This window comes from Nomascus leucogenys, chromosome 16 (genome assembly GCF_006542625.1).
Source record: "Nomascus leucogenys isolate Asia chromosome 16, Asia_NLE_v1, whole genome shotgun sequence".
Taxonomy (NCBI): Eukaryota; Metazoa; Chordata; class Mammalia; order Primates; family Hylobatidae; genus Nomascus; species Nomascus leucogenys.
This window is the reverse complement of record NC_044396.1, coordinates 29,042,319-29,059,753: the sequence shown is the minus strand read 5'-3', so window position 1 is coordinate 29,059,753 and position 17,435 is coordinate 29,042,319. Positions and strand designations below refer to the sequence as shown.

Genomic DNA, 17,435 nt, shown 5'->3' with positions numbered 1-17,435 from the left:
TCATTTTAGAGTTATTTAGTTTTTTTCTTCAACATCAATATCAGTAAGGTAAGGCAAACTCAAATATTTATTGGGGACTGCAGAAACACAACCATAAAACAAGAAAACACTCGGCTTTTTAAATAGACTTTATATTTTAAAACAGCTTTAATTCAGAAAATTTGAAAGTATAGTATAGAGATTTCTCATATATACTATACCCATTTTTCTCTATTATTAACAACTTATATTAGTATGTTGCATTTGTTTCAATTAATGAACAAATATTGATATAGTATCATTAACTGAAGTTCATACTTTCATCATGGTTCCTAGATTTTTACCTTATCATGTCACATTTATGTTCCAGGATTCCATCAGGATACTGTATTACATTTAGTTGTCATGTTTTCTTAGGCTCCCCTTAGTTGTGACAATTTCTCGTACTTTCCTTATTTTTGAAGACCTTGACAATTTTGGATGATACTGGTCAGGTATTTTGTAAGATGCCCCACTGCTGAAATGTGTCTTATGCTTTTCTCAAGATTAGGAGTGTGCTTTTAAGGAAGACCACAGAGATAAAGGGCCATTTTGTCAAGATGACTTACCACTGCTAATGTCAACCTTGGTCACCTGGCTGAGATAGTCGTCATCAGGTTTCTTCACTGTAATGTTTCTCTTTTTTTCTCTTTCTGTATTATACTCTGGAAGGAAATCACTACGCTCAGCCAACAATAAGAAGCAGAGAGTTATACTCCCGCTCCTTAGGGTGGAATAACTACAAAAGCTATTTGGAAGTTTTCTGCACTGGAGACTTATCTATCCCCCAGCCATTTATTTATTTAATCACTTGTTTACACCAGTAAGAATCTGTGGACATTAATTTTATACTTGGGATTATATACCACTTTATTTTGTTGCTCAAATTGTTCCATCTTAACCATTATGAACTCTTTCAATGGTTCCTAGGCTCAATCATTGTGGGTTTTAAAAAATCACTTCCTTAATTTCTCACGCTACAAGATGGTCTACTTCCATCTTTTATATTTCTTGCCCTGGCTCTAGAATTGGTCCTTCCTGCAGGAAGCTCTAGTTCCTTTACTGGGGAGTGGTATTAGCACCAAGATCTGGGTGCTATGTTTGCTTATTGTTACTGGGGTGTCATTGTTTCTAGGTTCTGTTAGCTGACTGAGTGAAGAGATATGTGTATGTATACTAACAATGTGTATACACATATCTATAATTTTTTATGTATGTTGCTATGCATAGGTACATTAAGCTAAGGATGAGTTTATATTAATGTCTCCAACCCTAATCTATTACTTCATGAATCAGTCTAGCCTTCTTTATCTATAAATTTCACCTTCAACAGAACACTTGACTTCTACAAGTGTGAAAATCAAATCGTAATAACCTTGTTAACCCTTAGGAAGCCATTTGTCTAGCAGAATAATTCCTAAAGGGCATGGTGTATATTGTCAAACTTCAATTTACAGCCAGCAGCACTTTTTAACATTAATAGACCTCCATAATTCTGGTTCTGATAAGATGGAGTAGCTGCATTTCTCCCAAGTATTTTCACTTCCCACTAAAACCCTGAAATGAATACAATAAATAAGCATAGGAGGCACCGAATAGTGAAAATTGGAAGGCAGACTTACTTCGGGACTTAAGAAATGACATGGCAATGAGTTCCCCATTTTCTTATTGCCTCCCACATAGCTCAGACAGGGCACCCCAGGAGCCTCCAATCCATAACCACCAATAGACACAGACAAAAAAAGCTCCAAGAAAACTCTGTGGTTCTTAGCCAAAGTATGAGAAAAGAGATTTCTAACAACAGAACACCTTTCTGGCAGTATGTACACCTCTCCAGCAAAACACTAATGAAACCATAGGTCATGGTTACACCCATGACCCATGACTTTCGTTTCAGAGAGACCAGGTAAGGAGTTGATCCTTCATACCACCCTACTCTTGCCCTTCACAAGCAGCCAGCACTGTGGTTCCCCCACCAGAGTTGTTACAATGTGGTTCAATGGAGAGCTGAGCCTCCACCCCATCCATCAGGAAGGAGACTTAAGGAGATCATGCCAGACAGAGCTAATTACAAATGGACTCCCTGCACACAGGCATGGAGTCCAGTGGGGAGCTAAGCCCCCACCTCTATCTGCCATCAGCAACAGGATGTTGCAAGTTGGGGATAGGAGGCACTGTACTTTCCTTCAAAACCTGGGGTCAGGGGAGACCAGTGAGGAACTAAGCCTCTACACACACCTAACACCAATAGGATAGAATTAAGGTAGTGTAAAGAAAGAGAGTTGACACTTCATTTCCCTCTGCCCTGGTTCAGGGGGCTTGTTAAAGTGCTGAGCCTCCATTCTCATTTGAAGGCAACAACATGGTATGAGTGGTCCCATTCTCCTTGGGAAGGTGTCAGCAAGGCCAAAGGCGGAACTAAACTTCTACCTCATCTGTCTGCAGTAAGGCCATGTGAGTCAGCGTCCCTCTGTTGCCAGTATGGTGTCAGCAAGGCCCAGTGGAACCTGTACATTCCCACCCTTGTAGCTTTCTTGCTACACCCCAATATAGGGGAACTTCCTGCTAAAAATAATAATAAGTTAAAATAAGATCCAGAGTCATATAATACTCATAATGTTCACAATACAATTGAAAACTACCAATTATACCAAGAACCAGGAAATCACAAAATAAATAAAAAAAATTATAGTCAGCACACACTAACACTGAGATAAATCAGTTGTTGAAATTATCTGACAGGAATTTTAAATAAGATATCACATAAATGTTTCAAAAAGCAATTATGTATTTCTTAAAATAAATGAAAAAATAGAAAGTATAAGCGACAAAATAGATGTTATAAAATAAAAACCAAGTGAAAATGATAGAACTGACAAATACAATAACAAAAATAAAAACCTTTGTTGGGCAGGCTCAAGAGTAGAGTGGAGATGACAAAGCATAGGATCACTGACCTCAAGAACAGATAAATAGAATTTACCGAACCTGAAAAACAGAGAGGAAACCATAGGCTTAGTGAAGAAGAGGGCAGGAACTCAGGAACCTGTGGAACCAAAAATAAAAAGCTAACATCCATATCATCAAACTCCCAGAATGAAAACAGAGAGCCAGTGAGATGGAAAAATTATCTGAAGAAATAATGACAGAGCAGTTCCCCAAACTGGCAAAAGACAGAATCGTACAGATTCAAGAACCTAAGCAAAACTCAAATAGGGTAGACACAGAGATATTCACGCCAAGGCACATCATAATTGAACTTCTGAAACATAAAGAGAAAGGAAAAAAGTCTGAAAAGCAGACAGAGAGAAACAATGCATTACTTACAGAGAAACACCAATTCAAACGACAGCAGATTTCAGATCTGAAACTATGGATGTCAGAAGTATTGGCATAACATTCCTCGAGTACTGAAAGCAAAGAACTGCCATGCACGAACTTCATATCCAGTTTCTTCTTTGGCTTATATTAGTGAACTATTAACTAATCTTTCTGTGTCTAGGATTGCAACTACCCTTCTCCAACAATCAAGCCCCAGTATTTCCAAAGTGACCTTTCTAAAACAAACAAATATCTGATCATGTTATGCAAATAAACCTTTCTATCTTCTTTTCTTCTAACTTGACATTTTCTGTTAAAAATCATTCAATGGCTTTCCATCTTCCTTAGAATTAAATTCCACACTCTTTTCATACATACACAAACCATTCTTTATCTGGCTGCTACCAGGCTCTCTGTTGTCTTCTTTTTTTACACCCCTCTAAGCACTCTTTATACCAGTTGTATATGGCATTTCTTTCTGTTCTGTTCCTTAACCATTCTTTTTCTTTCTACTGTGAATTTGTCTTCTCTTTGACTCAAAAATTTACCTCTCCTTCACATTACACACCCATCTCCAGTATTGCCTTCTACAGGAGGGCCTGCTAATATTTCTCACTTATTATTGGTCCACAGAATGAATTAAGACTGCTCTCTCTTCCATTACACTATGTAATAATTTGTACTATCTGGATGCCCCAATAAAGTAAATTCTTGATGGTAAGATTATGATTTTAATAAAGGTTACACTGAAGTCTAGCTTAATCCTTGGTATACATTAGGGGTTCAGTGAGTATTAAATGAGTGATGAATGAAATCTTAATTTTTCCTTTTTTTTTTTTAACTAGGACTGTATCAAAGATACAAAGTTTTCCAGGAGATTAGAGCCTTAGGACCTTTGATTTGATTTAATAGAGGACACTGTTATCAATGCATTAGTACTTAATTACCTCAAAAGAAAACTGTCAACCCAGGAACTAAAGTTTATCCATTTGGACTTACAAGATAACCTTTAATACCCCACTGCCACTGTATCTGATGCTGTCAGAGGCCCACCTACATCTCCCCCTACACTCAGCATTTCAGTGCATACTGATAGAATTGTGCCATCACCTGCAAATACCTCTTTAGGGCAGGCCAGAAGTGTGCAGGAGATAACATACCTGGTTGAAACTTTCAATCCATGACAGAGGGGATTTGGGATATAAATACCTCGACTTTCTCACCCACTGGTGGGGATAACCCTGAGGAATGTTCTTCAGGGTTTCACAGGACTCCTCTGCGGGACTTGTAACAGTTCCCCGCAAAAGTAACCTGTTCAGTGCTGTGCCTCTCTTTGCTCTCTTTCATGCCTCTATTCTCAATTCCCACTCTTCTCCTGAGTTTCCTTGCTCACTTTCCAGGAACAGTTTGAATTCAAATTCTTCTCTCAGGCTCTGCTTCTGAGCGAAGTCAGTCTAAGACAATCCCAAATCACTTCTAGTCTCCTAATAGGCCAATGTTCCTTTCAGGGCCATCACTGGTACAGATGCTGAGGGCTGGCTCATTGTCTGTCGCTCCTAGATCCTAATGTTTTCAAACAGATGGAAAAGAGTATGACATTAAACATAGAAAATATGTATATGAAAATGGCCAAGAAGTGGAGGGAAAGAGAGATCATGTCATTTGTTTTCCATAAATGATGAATGATAGTATAGAATTTGTGAACAGGTGTTCTATAACAGGTATGAGTATAATTTGAGAAGGCTACTCCTTAGTCACCCAGAAGTCTGCTATTATTGTTTCAGAATCACAGTGTTGGAACTTTTTTTTTTTTTTTTTTTTTATACTTTAGGTTTAGGTACATGTGCACAATGTGCAGGTTTGTTACATATGTATCCATGTGCCATTTGATTCCTGCACCATTACTCGTCTGTCATTAGTGTATCTCCTAATGCTGTCCTCCCCCTCCCCCACCCACACAGTCCCGGAGTGTGATTTCCCTTCCTGTGTCACGAGTTCTCATTGTTCATTCCACTATGAGTGAGAACATGCGGTTTTTTTTTGTCCTTGCGATAGTTTACTGAATGATGTTTTCCAGTTTCATCCATGTCCTACAAGACACGAACTCATCATTTTTTATGCTGCATAGTATTCCATGTTTATTGCACATTTTTTGCATATTTGCTTCACTTTACCCTAATATCCATCTTTCTAAATCTGTCCATCTTTCTAAATCTCTAAGTAGTAGTCAACAGATTTATTCTCTCCCACCATCTCATCACAAGAAAAGCTACACACACACACACACACACACATTTTGTGTGTGACAAAGCTTGAACAGACATTCAAAGCCTCTGTAAAATATCCTTCAACAAATTCTAATGTTTATGAATAACTAAGTTTAGTCAAATTAATTTTTTGAAGATCTAAGTGAAGATAGAAGAGAAATCTAGATGAAGACTGAAGAACCAAAGTGAATATTAAAGAAAAAACAGAAAACTTGCCTTTTTTACCCTCTAAATCACTGACTAGTAGTCAACAGATTTCTTTCCCCACCACCCCATCACAAAAAAGCTGCACACCCACACACACACACACACAATTAATTAACAAAGGCTAACCAGGCCACTTTTGACGACTGCTTGACTTGAAATCCCAAAATGCAACCAATACTCTCATCACATGTTTGTGCTGTGAGAATTCATACTCATCACCATGAAAGTTCCTGAAGTTATGATACTGTTCAAACGACAGATGCTTGAACATTTGCTTAAAATTTTTAAAAAGTGAAACTTATATGTACAGATAATTTCCCTTTCTCTTGCTATCTCCATTTCAGTTTCCTGACTTTCTGAGAAGCCCTGGTTTCCCCAAAGAAGCAATTTCTGATAGAAATCTGAAGGTCATCTCCAAGAAAAAAGAGATCTAGTATAGTCAATGAATTAAAGACAAGAAGGTTTCCAATCAGGTAGGAATACTAATTCTCAAACATTTAATTACCTTAAAATAAGTATGCTGAGAACTGGTTATGGTGTGACTGTCTGAAAAAATAGGTATCTAACCTACCCTACAAGGAACCTGTTCACAATCCCCTTGGAGGTTGTGATGTTTATCAGACAAAACCTTAGAGGGAAACTCATACGATAACAGCATGATGCTTTTTTCTATTTTTAGCTTGTTGTTACTAAGTACAGTTAGTGAGCTCCATGCCTGTGGTTTAATCCTAGGAGGTTAGGCCTGTGGAACAGCAGATTAACCCTTTCAGGATTTTCTTTTAAAACAAATCATTTTCATATGTTGTCTCCGTGACCCTCTATGAAGGTCATGAAAATTATGGGTCATGATGGCATTTAGTTCTATAAGAGGAACAGTCCTAATGAATGATGTAAGGAAGTTGTTTTGGTTCCTATGGGGCACTTCTCGTCTTGGTCTTGGGACACTCAAAGTGAGCGCGTATAGAGAGTTGGAAGGGAGGTGAATGGAGCATGTGAAAGGGGAGCTCTGTTTTCATTTATCTATGCACGTCAGCATCCCACTGAGAATTTTCTTTTCATTTGCAATTTAAGACCAAAACTTGGGGCAAAAGGACATCCCATTTTATGAAAAGAAAAGAGAAAGACAGCAGTAACATCATAATAAGTGGCTCATCTTCTCATTTGCAGTTATATTAATATATACATATTAATATATATATTTAGCACAGCACTTGATCCCTAGTCAGCACTCAAAATGAAGACACATATTGAATAATGGATGAATGAAGGGAAAAAGTTTGTCCTTGGATTGCTTTGTGTGTTGGCTTCTGTTGTCTCAGAACCCAGCACTATAACTAACACATAAAATGTGGGTCATAAAACTTTTTGAATTAATGAATAAGTCCCCATAATTCTAAGGACAATTATAAGACCAACACAAAACACATATTTGCCAAGGTCTGTGACAGAAGTATCTGTGACATGAAAGCCTGAATCTGAGTCTGCTGATATAGCTGACAATTTATCTAGTTCTGAGACTGCTTTTTAATAATTTACATATTATCCTTTACATTTAGGCATAGTACCTTCATTAGATTTACTATTCAATGATTTGGGCTCAGGGAGAAAATCCATCAGATAAATTTCTTAACTATATTACTTGCAAACTTTTTTTTTCAAATTAATAACTGATACAGTAATTGTACATATTTCTGGGGTATAGTGTGATGTTTAATGCATATATACATTGTATAATGATCAAATCAGGGTAATTGGCATATCCATCATTTTAAGCATTTATTATTTCTTTGTGGGGATAACATTCAAAATATTCTCTTCTAGCTATCTCGAAATATACAATACATTGCTATTTGCTATAGTCACCTTACTGTAAAACATATTTGTTAGAGCATTTTTATAATGACACACTTAAGGGCAATTTCAGAATCACTAGCTGCCAAGATTGTTATTTATACTTTTCCATGGGTAGTACAGCTGCAGCAGCTATTTCTCTACATTCTGCTGTTGCTATCTGCTGCATTTCCAAGAGAGAACAAAATCCATTTCATTAAAGAAGGAAATGTAAAATTTAGCATAATCCAGTTACCACAAAACCAAAACACTCACACACACTCTCCCAGGTGTGGAAGTGAACTAGCGATCTAAAATAGCACACTGAAACTCGTTTCAAAATAACAGGACATTTACTCATATTTGATTATTTTATTATTTTATCAATTATGATATTCAGATATACTTACTAATAACAATTCTGAATTGCTAGATGGAGCATTATTTAACTATGTACAATTTTTGTCTTTGTATGTACTTAACAATAAGCTATGAGATTGTCTCCCACATCTTATTCTTTTCTTGCATTCTCCTGGGAACAGGAGATGTAGCTATCAGTTTTTTTTTTAAATTTCTACACAGCCAAAAGACTAGTATCACTTAAATAAAGACAGAAAATTGCCCCAAAGCAGGGAGCTTCATTAGGTAGCATAAAGTTCTCATGTGAGAAAGGGAGAATTTCTTTTCTTAGCTGAAAGATCTCTTAGTACAAAATATTCATAAATAAATATATCTGTGGTTTGGGATTAGATCTCCATCTTTACAGTTAATGTCTAAGGGTTATCTTCGGTAACCAGGAAATTTTTATTTTAAAAACATTATTATATAGTATTTGATACATGCAAAGTAATGTATGCAAATCTGTTATATGTAAGTTATGAAACATAATAAAAATAAACTCTTGCAAACACACCACCAAAACTAAGAACTAGAATCAACACTACTGAATCTTTCTTTGTGCTTTTCTCTGGTTCTTTTTTTCTGTCATAAAAAGTATAACTCTGCTCTTGGTTTTATATTAACATTCATTTAATTTTTATGTATTTTTTACTAAGTATGGGCTGTTTTGTGTTTTATAAAATTGGCATCATGCTTTCTGTAACTGTTTGCTTTTTTTTCACTCAACATTATGATGTTTCTAAGGTATATCTATTTTGTTTTAGCTAGTGTTTATTCATTGTTATCACTGTATATTACTATGTTGTATAAATGTAAAAAATGTGTATATTATCCTGTTGATGTTAGAGTTGTTTTGGATCTATTATTAACAATATTTTATGAGTATGTATTTTAATGTCTCCTGTTACACACGTGCAAGATTTATCTTAACGTGTATAACCAAGATTAGAACTGCTAGGTCATTGGGAATTTGAATATTCAGCTTTAAAAGATAATGCCAAAATGTTTTTCAAAGTTACTGAATCAAGTTGCGGTCCTATGATTCTACAGCCTCATCACTTAGATCAGCCAATCTAGTTAGTATAAAACCTCAGTTGGTCTTTGTGCTAGTTTGCCAGGGCTGCCATAACAAAATACCGCAGAGTCTATGGGTTCAATAACAGACTCTATTTCTACACAGTTCTGGAGGTTAGAAGTCCAGAAAGGTGTTGGCAGGTTTAGTTTCTCCTGAGCCCTCTCTCCTTTACTTGAAGACTACTGCCTTCCTGCTGTGTCATCGCATGGCTTTTTCCCTGTTTGCACGCATCCCTGGGGTCTTTTTCATCTTATAAGGAATCCAGTCATACTGGATTACAGCCTCATGCTTAAGACCTTATTTAACCTAAATGACTTCTTTAAAGGGCCTATCTCCAAATGCAGTCACATTGAGGATTGAGGCTTCAACATACGAATTTCTGGGAAATATAATTCAGTCTCTAATAGTTTTAGTTTGCATGTGTCTAATTACCAATAGGTTGAAAATCTTTTCATCTGTTTAATAGTCACTATATTTCCTATTCTGGAAAATTCTGAAGAATATCTTATGTTCATTTTCTATTTATCTTTTCATACTTATTTCTCATTGTTATTTAAGTTCAATCAAGTTAAATAGCTTTTGGAGCTTGAGCTTGTATCTACCATCTTGCTAATATTACCTGTTAATAAGAGTCAATTTTCTTAACAAAGAAGAATAAATGTAAAAAGTTTTTAAATGTTGTAGATCAGCTTTGTTCCATAGAAGTTTCTGTGATAATGGGAATGTTCTCAGTGCTCTCTAACGCTGTATCCATTAGCCATGTGTTTTTTTGAAAAAATAAATGTAAATTAAATTAAAATTTCAGTACCTAGGTCAAACTAGCCTACATTTTAAGGGTTCAAAAGCCACATGTGGCTAATGAGTGAACTGTGCAGCTTTAGGTGGTTAGACAATGGACCTCTGCAGTCCCGGGATTTTGTCTTTGACAGTGGCATAGTGAGATATTTTATGTAACAGTTATTCTGGCATCAAAAAGAAAAGTTAACTACCATTAGACCCAGCAATCACATTACTGGTTTTATATATATACCTAGAGGAATATAAATCGCTCTATTATAAAGACACATGCATACAAATGTTCTTTGCAGCACCATTCACAATAGCAAAGATAAATGTCCATTAATGATAGACTGGATAAAGAAAATATGGTACATATACACCAAGGAATACTATGTAGCCATAAAAAAGAATGAGATAATGTCTTTTGTAGGAACATGGATGGAGTTGGAGGCCATCATCCTTAGCAAACTAATTCAAAAGGAGAAAACCAAATACCATATGTTCTCACTTATTTTTTTTATTTGTTTTATATTTTTTTAATTATACTTTAAGTTCTAGGGTACATGTGCACAACATGCAGGTTTGTTACATATGTATACATGTGCCATGTTGGTGTGCCGCACCCATTAACTCGTCATTTACATTAGGTATATCTCCTAATGCTATCCCTCCCCCCACCATATGTTCTCACTTACAAGTGGGAGCTAAATGATGAGAATTCCTGAACACAAAGAAGGGAACAACAGACGCTGGGGCCTTTTGAGGGTAGAGCATGGGAGGAGGGGGAGGAACAGAAAAGATAACTATTGGATACTAGGCTTAGTACCTGGGTGGCAAAATAATGTATGAAACAAACTCCTTTGACATGAGTTTACCTATATAACAACCTGCACATGTCCTGCTGAACCTAAAATAAAAGTTTGAAAAAAAAAGAAAAAAGTTAGTTAACCTGGTCATTTCTAACTTTTCAAAGTAACCTAACATAACTTTCATGACATACCTAAATTTACTGAGTCATATTCATATACGACTATGATTTATATACTAAACTACTTCTTGCCATAAATGTTCACTTTGTAGTAAGGTTCATTGTCCCTAAACGGCACATACCGAAGTATCAAGAGGTATCCTTATTCCTGATATGCCGTAATAGAATGAAGACCTTATCTGGTCTTTAGTGTAATTGGATGTTAATCTATACCAGTCTTCATATTCAAAAATTTATATGCAAAATTATATGCTAGTCCCATGATGGTTGTCTTTGTTTCATTAAGCTAATATAAACATGTATAAGTAAAGTTTTGATTGTTTTCTCCTAAAATCTCCTATCTGTCCATGTGGAAATGTATCTCTTACTTTTTCCCCCTCTTATAAGCTCTTCTTACAATTTAATCCTCATGAGCCTTATTTCTCCTAGCTCTGATTACTTAGAATTTTATTGTAAAATGTAAGATATCACTGATAAGCCCCTTTTTAGTCATTTTATAGATGACTTATAGATGGTTGAAAGATATTCAAGACAGTGTGTTAAAGTAATAGATACTCAGTAATCAGAAAACCTGAGTCTTAGTCTTCACCCGTAAAAATGAACCATGTGAATTCAAGTAAGTCATTTTATATGTAAACTTTATTCTGATTCTAAAATTGTTATGATCGTTTATAAAATTCTGTTTCACTTATGACAAGTCTCAAGCCTATTTTTAAAATCTATTTAAAAATTATGAAGACTCAAATATTTTCCCCTGAATTTGATATTAAACTGTAATCATTCATCTTCATTTACAGCATGCTGTAGCTGCAGTTGATTGACAAAATATTATGTCTTAACATTGTGTACTTGTATCTTAAATGAACGCTTTTGTTTAAAATCATGTTCTACCTAAATTCTTGATGTCTTTTTCACATTTACAGTTCCTATGCTGTTACAATCAATCACTTGTAGTAGAAAAAAAATCATTATTTTTTTTCTGTTTGCTAAAAGCTCTCTTTAGAATATCAAGTTTTAAGTTATTAATACAACAAACTTTGGAAAATAAGCTCTCATAATTGCCAAAATTGATGCTTTGTTTGACTGGCTTTTAGAACACCATACTCTCCTAGTTTTCTTCCTTTCTCACTTCACATTTCTTCCTGGTCTCCTTTGTGATGCCTCCATTTCTTAGTGTTTATTGCTAAAGTGCCCTAAAACTCATTCCTGGCCCTCTGCAGTTTTCTGTCTGTGCACATGAGTTTTATTCCAGTCCCATTGCTTCAATAGGCAGATGATCATGACCCCCATATTCATACCTTTAGCCTTCACCACTCACCCAGGCTTGAGACTCATAATTCCCATTTCCCACTAAATATCTTTACTTTATATATCATAGACATTTCAGAATTAGCAAATATGATGAAATAGTTTACTTTTTTCTATCACTTTCACTCCAGTTGTTTCCATCTCCATTTGCTCAAGCCAAAAGCTTGGGATTCATCCCTAAACTTTCACTTTCCATCAGTTTCTACATCTAGTCCATAAGAAACTCTTTCCAACTCTAACTTTAAAATCTATCCTGGATCCCTCTACCTCTCACCGTCTTCAACCTACTGCAAGCCATCATTGCTTGCCTCACATAGTGCAACAGGCAGTCTCTTACAGGATCTTCCTCCTTCGCCTCTTGCCACAGTCCTTCTAGTTTATAACAAGTACAATAGCCAGAATAATCTTCCAAAGAAATTTAAACCAGGTAACATTCCTATCCAAAACCCTGGCTCCCATCACTTTTAAAATAAAAATTAAACTGCCTTATTTGACCTACATGGCCTTAGTCAATGTTCCTTCTGCCTTACTCTCCAAACTCATTTACCACTTTCCCCCTCACACACTCGCCTCTGGAATGTTTTTCCCTAAAAGACTTTTCCAACATTAAGACCTTTGCACTTGTTATTTTCTGAACCTGGAAGACCTGTAAGATTCCTCAAAATACGAGCTCAGAAGATAGTTGCATTTTCATTTTGTGGAGACATTTGGTGAGAGACATTTTGCAAAAGATAGATACATTTTACTTTGGAGGGTATTTACACATTTAGCAATGAGCAAGTTTATTAAATAACAAGTGCAAAAATGATAGAACAAAGGAGTGTATTTTAAGCAGAGAAATCCGAGGAATTGTAGACATGTGAGTTACATCATGGCTTCAATATTTAATGCGTAAGAATCACCTGAGTTGAGTTCCAGACAACTATTTCCACCCATAAAGATTCTGAACAGGAAATCAAGATGGCCTGGGGACCTGCCTTTTGACAAGGTCTTCAGGTGATTCTGCTGCATATGGTTTACAGACAACCCTTTGAGAAGTACCAAGCTGGTATATTTGTTCAGATACCATTTGTTCAGATAAACATGGGCTGGTGCAGAGCACCAGCGGGATGCAATTGAGGACCAGCAGATTACGTGAATCCTGAGTGGCAAAAGAGGAAGACGATCCAATAAAGACCACTACAGATACTATCCCAAGCACTCCTGGCATGGGGACTTGAAAATCCATTCATAGAAATGAACTGTTAATCACTGAATTGTGCTATATAATTTTTTAAGTTGCAAAGTATTAAAATATTTAGATAAATATTATAAATTTTGTCACATACATTTTATTGCTATAAAATGATGCATACATATGACATAGGTATAAAGATACAGAGCATATAGATACAGATATGTAAAGAATATGTAATCTAGGCTTAATTATTTAGTTGATACTGCATATTGTCTTTATAACTTCCTAAAGAACCACTTCTAATATTCTCTAGGAAAAATATTGTTTCTCTCCGTTCTTTATGACTTTCCTTTCCTCATCCTCTTCTTTGTCCTTTCCCTTCCCTTCTTAAACAATGTAGTACAAAAGCTATTCGATGAGGCCTAGTAAGGCTTTGTCACCATGGGCAGGGTGGGTATACAGGGTCTTGCAATGGTTGGGCATTCGCTATTAAAGCCCAAGAAGTAGAAGGAGGGTGTCTGCACAGAGGAGCCTAGTGTGAGCTGTTGCAAGTTATTGGAAGGAGAAGGACATCTACATGGGGGAGTGGCCACAGCAACCACTCAATACAGATAGTTATAGTCTGTGCTAGGTGGGGAGAATGTTGTATGGGGTAGAAAAGCGGTAGCAACAATAATTTGTTAAAATACAGGGAGAATGATCTAATAAGTGTGAATATTAAAGATGAAGGCAATCAGTGTTTGTCATTGTCTGAGGAGGAAGTTAAAGCATGATATAGGCAAAAGGTAGAATGGATTCTGGTGCTGGATGAAAATGGGGGAATGAAAGTGCTGGTTTTCAATATATTTAGCAAATATAGAATTAAACATAGATGTAAGGTATATATGTGTGTGACTATATAAATGTAGATGAATGTGTTTTCACATGTATGTATGTATGTCTACATACACATAAATCCCATAGCTCAGTCTACTGCAAAGGCCTGGGGCAGCTATTCCCCAATAGCAATGAGCAAACCTAGTGTCCAGATCTTGGTGTCTAGATACAGTTCTCCTAGTGAAGGAACCAGAGCTTTCTGGAGAAATGGCTGATTCAGAGCAAAGAAAGCATAAGATGACCCTAGAACATATTGTTCCGAGAAGCAAGAAACATATCAAAGAATGACAGGGAGATGTCAAAGGACACATTGGCCAAATTGAAGGGATTTCCCCTGAGCAAATCTCGAACAATCTGAGCTTCAAAATAAATAATAATAGAAACTCGTTATAGTTAATTTAATAAAATGGTCAATGAGTTTTTATCAATATAAATAAATTGAATGCATCATGTTTGGTGAGAAATAGGATATTTACATAAGCACAAAGTATCTTGCCACAAAATGTATTAATGTTAAAAAAGAAATAAATAACTTTATAGTGGAGAAGACTGGGTGGCACCTTTTGGTCAACTGAGTAAAATTAGTATCCCAATAAGGGTACAAATTAAAAGTTTGCCCAAATTGTCTGTTGATAGGATGTGGTGAGAATAGAGCTTCACTGTGATTTTCCTGCCAAAGAACACATCTGCTGAATCTAATCATGAGACAAATACAAACAGCTAAATCCTACAAAATAACTAGTCTGTATCTTTAAAGGTTTTAAGGCTATGAATTTCAAGGGAAATCCAAGAAAATGTACCAGATAAAAGAAACTAAGACAGGACAACTCAATGAAACGTGATTTTAGGCTAATCCTTTTGTTATTAAGGGCATTATTGGGATAATTGACAAAACTTGAACAAGTCTGAGGATTAGACAGTACTATAGTAATGTATCAGTGTTAATTGTCAGATTTTCTTGTGAATATTTGGATATGTTTGTAGGAAGTGTTTGCGGTTGACAGGGCATTGTGTTGACAGCTTACTCTCAAATGGCTTGAGAAATAAGCCATTTTTACTGTCTTTTTTACTGTCATTTCAACGTTTTTGTAAGTGTGAGATCATATTTTTAAAATTATGAACAAAAGACAAGTCATCCCTGAGTCAGATAATCCTTCTTCAGGCAGCTAGTATAGTTAAAAGCTGTTTACAATGGTAGTCGGCTTCTAGCCTAGTGGTGCTAATCTCTCTTGCTAATACCATGTAATCCCAGCAATATTTCGTGTTTTTTTTTTTTTTTTTGAGGCTTTGGGATTTTTTTTCTAATGATGTTTGTATCAGTCCATTCTCACGCTGCTATAAGGACCTACCCAGGACTGGGTAATTTATGAAGGAAAGAGGTTTAATTAAGTCACAGTTCCACATTGCTGGAGAGGCCTCAGGAAACTTAAAATCATGGTGGAAGGCACCTCTTCACAGGGTGGAAGGAGAGAGAATGAGTGCAACCAGGGGAAATGCCAGACACTTTTCAAACCATCAGATCTTGTGAGCACTCAGTATCACGAGAACAGCATGGCGGGAACCACCCCCATGATTCAGTTACCTCCCTCTGGGTCCCTCCCACAACACGTGAGAATTATGGGATTACAATTCACGATGTGATTTGGGTGGGGACACAAAGCCAAACTGTATCAATGTTTTTGTTTTCTTTTGATGTTCTTTACAAATGTCTATAAAATTAGTAAAGTCCTCTGTATTACAATAAATTCAACAAGATTCATAAGAATGAAAATACATTCTTCAAGAACTTTATATATTTCTATCTGCATTCAAATTGGAATAAATGGGCATGGAATTCATAAGAAAAAACAAACCATAAGGAACATTCACACTCACAAACTCAAAACAGTTGAACATGTTTACCCTGTAAGAGGGCGATGATAAAGCAGCAGGGTGACAATTATATATCCAAACATAAATGCAGCCTTTTAAATCATCCATGTCAGGCCATGTAACAACTGGGCAATTCAGCAAACAAGTTCAAAAAAATTCCTGTTTTCAACAATTTCTCAACTCCACACTTAGAAAAATGAAAAACTTCTCTTTAACTCTCAGAAACTTGGGCACTTACTTAGTTAAAGCAAAGCTGTTGTCTACTGGCCTATACTTGGTTATAAATAGCAGCAAGACATGAGAACACCCAGGGACACTGAATGAGCTTTCTAAATATAGGTTTTTCTTACTTCAAAGGCCTTTTAGAAGAATACCATACTTTGCAAAAACTTGCCCTTTATGAAGGGCACACAGACACTAAGGTCAGCAATTTTTAGACCTCGAAAAGTTTTGAAATATGTCTTTAGTTTGAGAACCCACATTTTGGAGGCATGAAAACTGAAGTGCAGATAAATTAATATTTTTCCCAACATCAGATGGCAAGCAAATACTGTAAAAATTATGGCATTGAAACTCCCGTCTTCTAGTCAATTGAATGCAGCTTGTAACAGATTGCGGTAACTGCTTATTTCCATTGCCATCAACGCCACGTTCCTTCTATGCCTCATCCCTCTTGCTTTTGTGAGAGGGATGATAGCATTACCTGCAAGTATTAGCTGTAACAAATATTTTTCAATTTTACTTTTTTGTAACTCACTCTTGAAATGCTGTTTCTGTGTTAAAAAACAGCATAAAAAATTAGTGAGAGCATTTTCCTTTCTTCTTCTTTCCTTTCTTCTTTAAATGACTCTGCTTGCATTTGCAGTCTTTTACAGTTGAATTACTGTATAACAATAAACCTAAAAACACATTTTAGTAGAGGAGATTATAGTTGGAGACTGGAGTTGTCATACCTTAGAGGAAGATGGGAGAGAGACAATGTTGGCTAGACCTAATCTATTATAACCTTCCTTAACCTGTTTATGCCTAGTGTTCCATTATCGGAACGATAAGCCTGTGGGAGTCATTTATATTCCACTGCTCAAAGTCATCACCAAAGTCTGATTTTTCAAAAAAGAAATTTGCAACCTCTGTCATCAATGGGTTAATTGAAGTCCCAGAGTGATTTCTGTTGTTTGCATTGCCATAGGTGAGGGAGTGCAGAAAGCAACAAGATTTTCATGTTTTCCCATTTCCTATTAATTTCCTAAGGATTTCTATAAGACTTTTAAAAATATATGTAAAACAGCTTATCTTTAATTTTCCCCTACTCGTTTG

General features: G+C 36.0%; 1 protein-coding gene across 1 annotated transcript in view; it reads left to right on the top strand.

Moving 5' to 3' along the window:
- The window catches only part of PKIA (cAMP-dependent protein kinase inhibitor alpha), an 89,661-nt gene that overhangs the window by 50,481 nt on the left and 21,745 nt on the right, over positions 1-17,435 (top strand). The window contains exon 2 of the mRNA XM_003269463.4: positions 6,158-6,286. The gene's annotated coding sequence lies outside the window, so the exon portion shown is untranslated. The remainder of the gene's footprint in view (positions 1-6,157; positions 6,287-17,435) is intronic.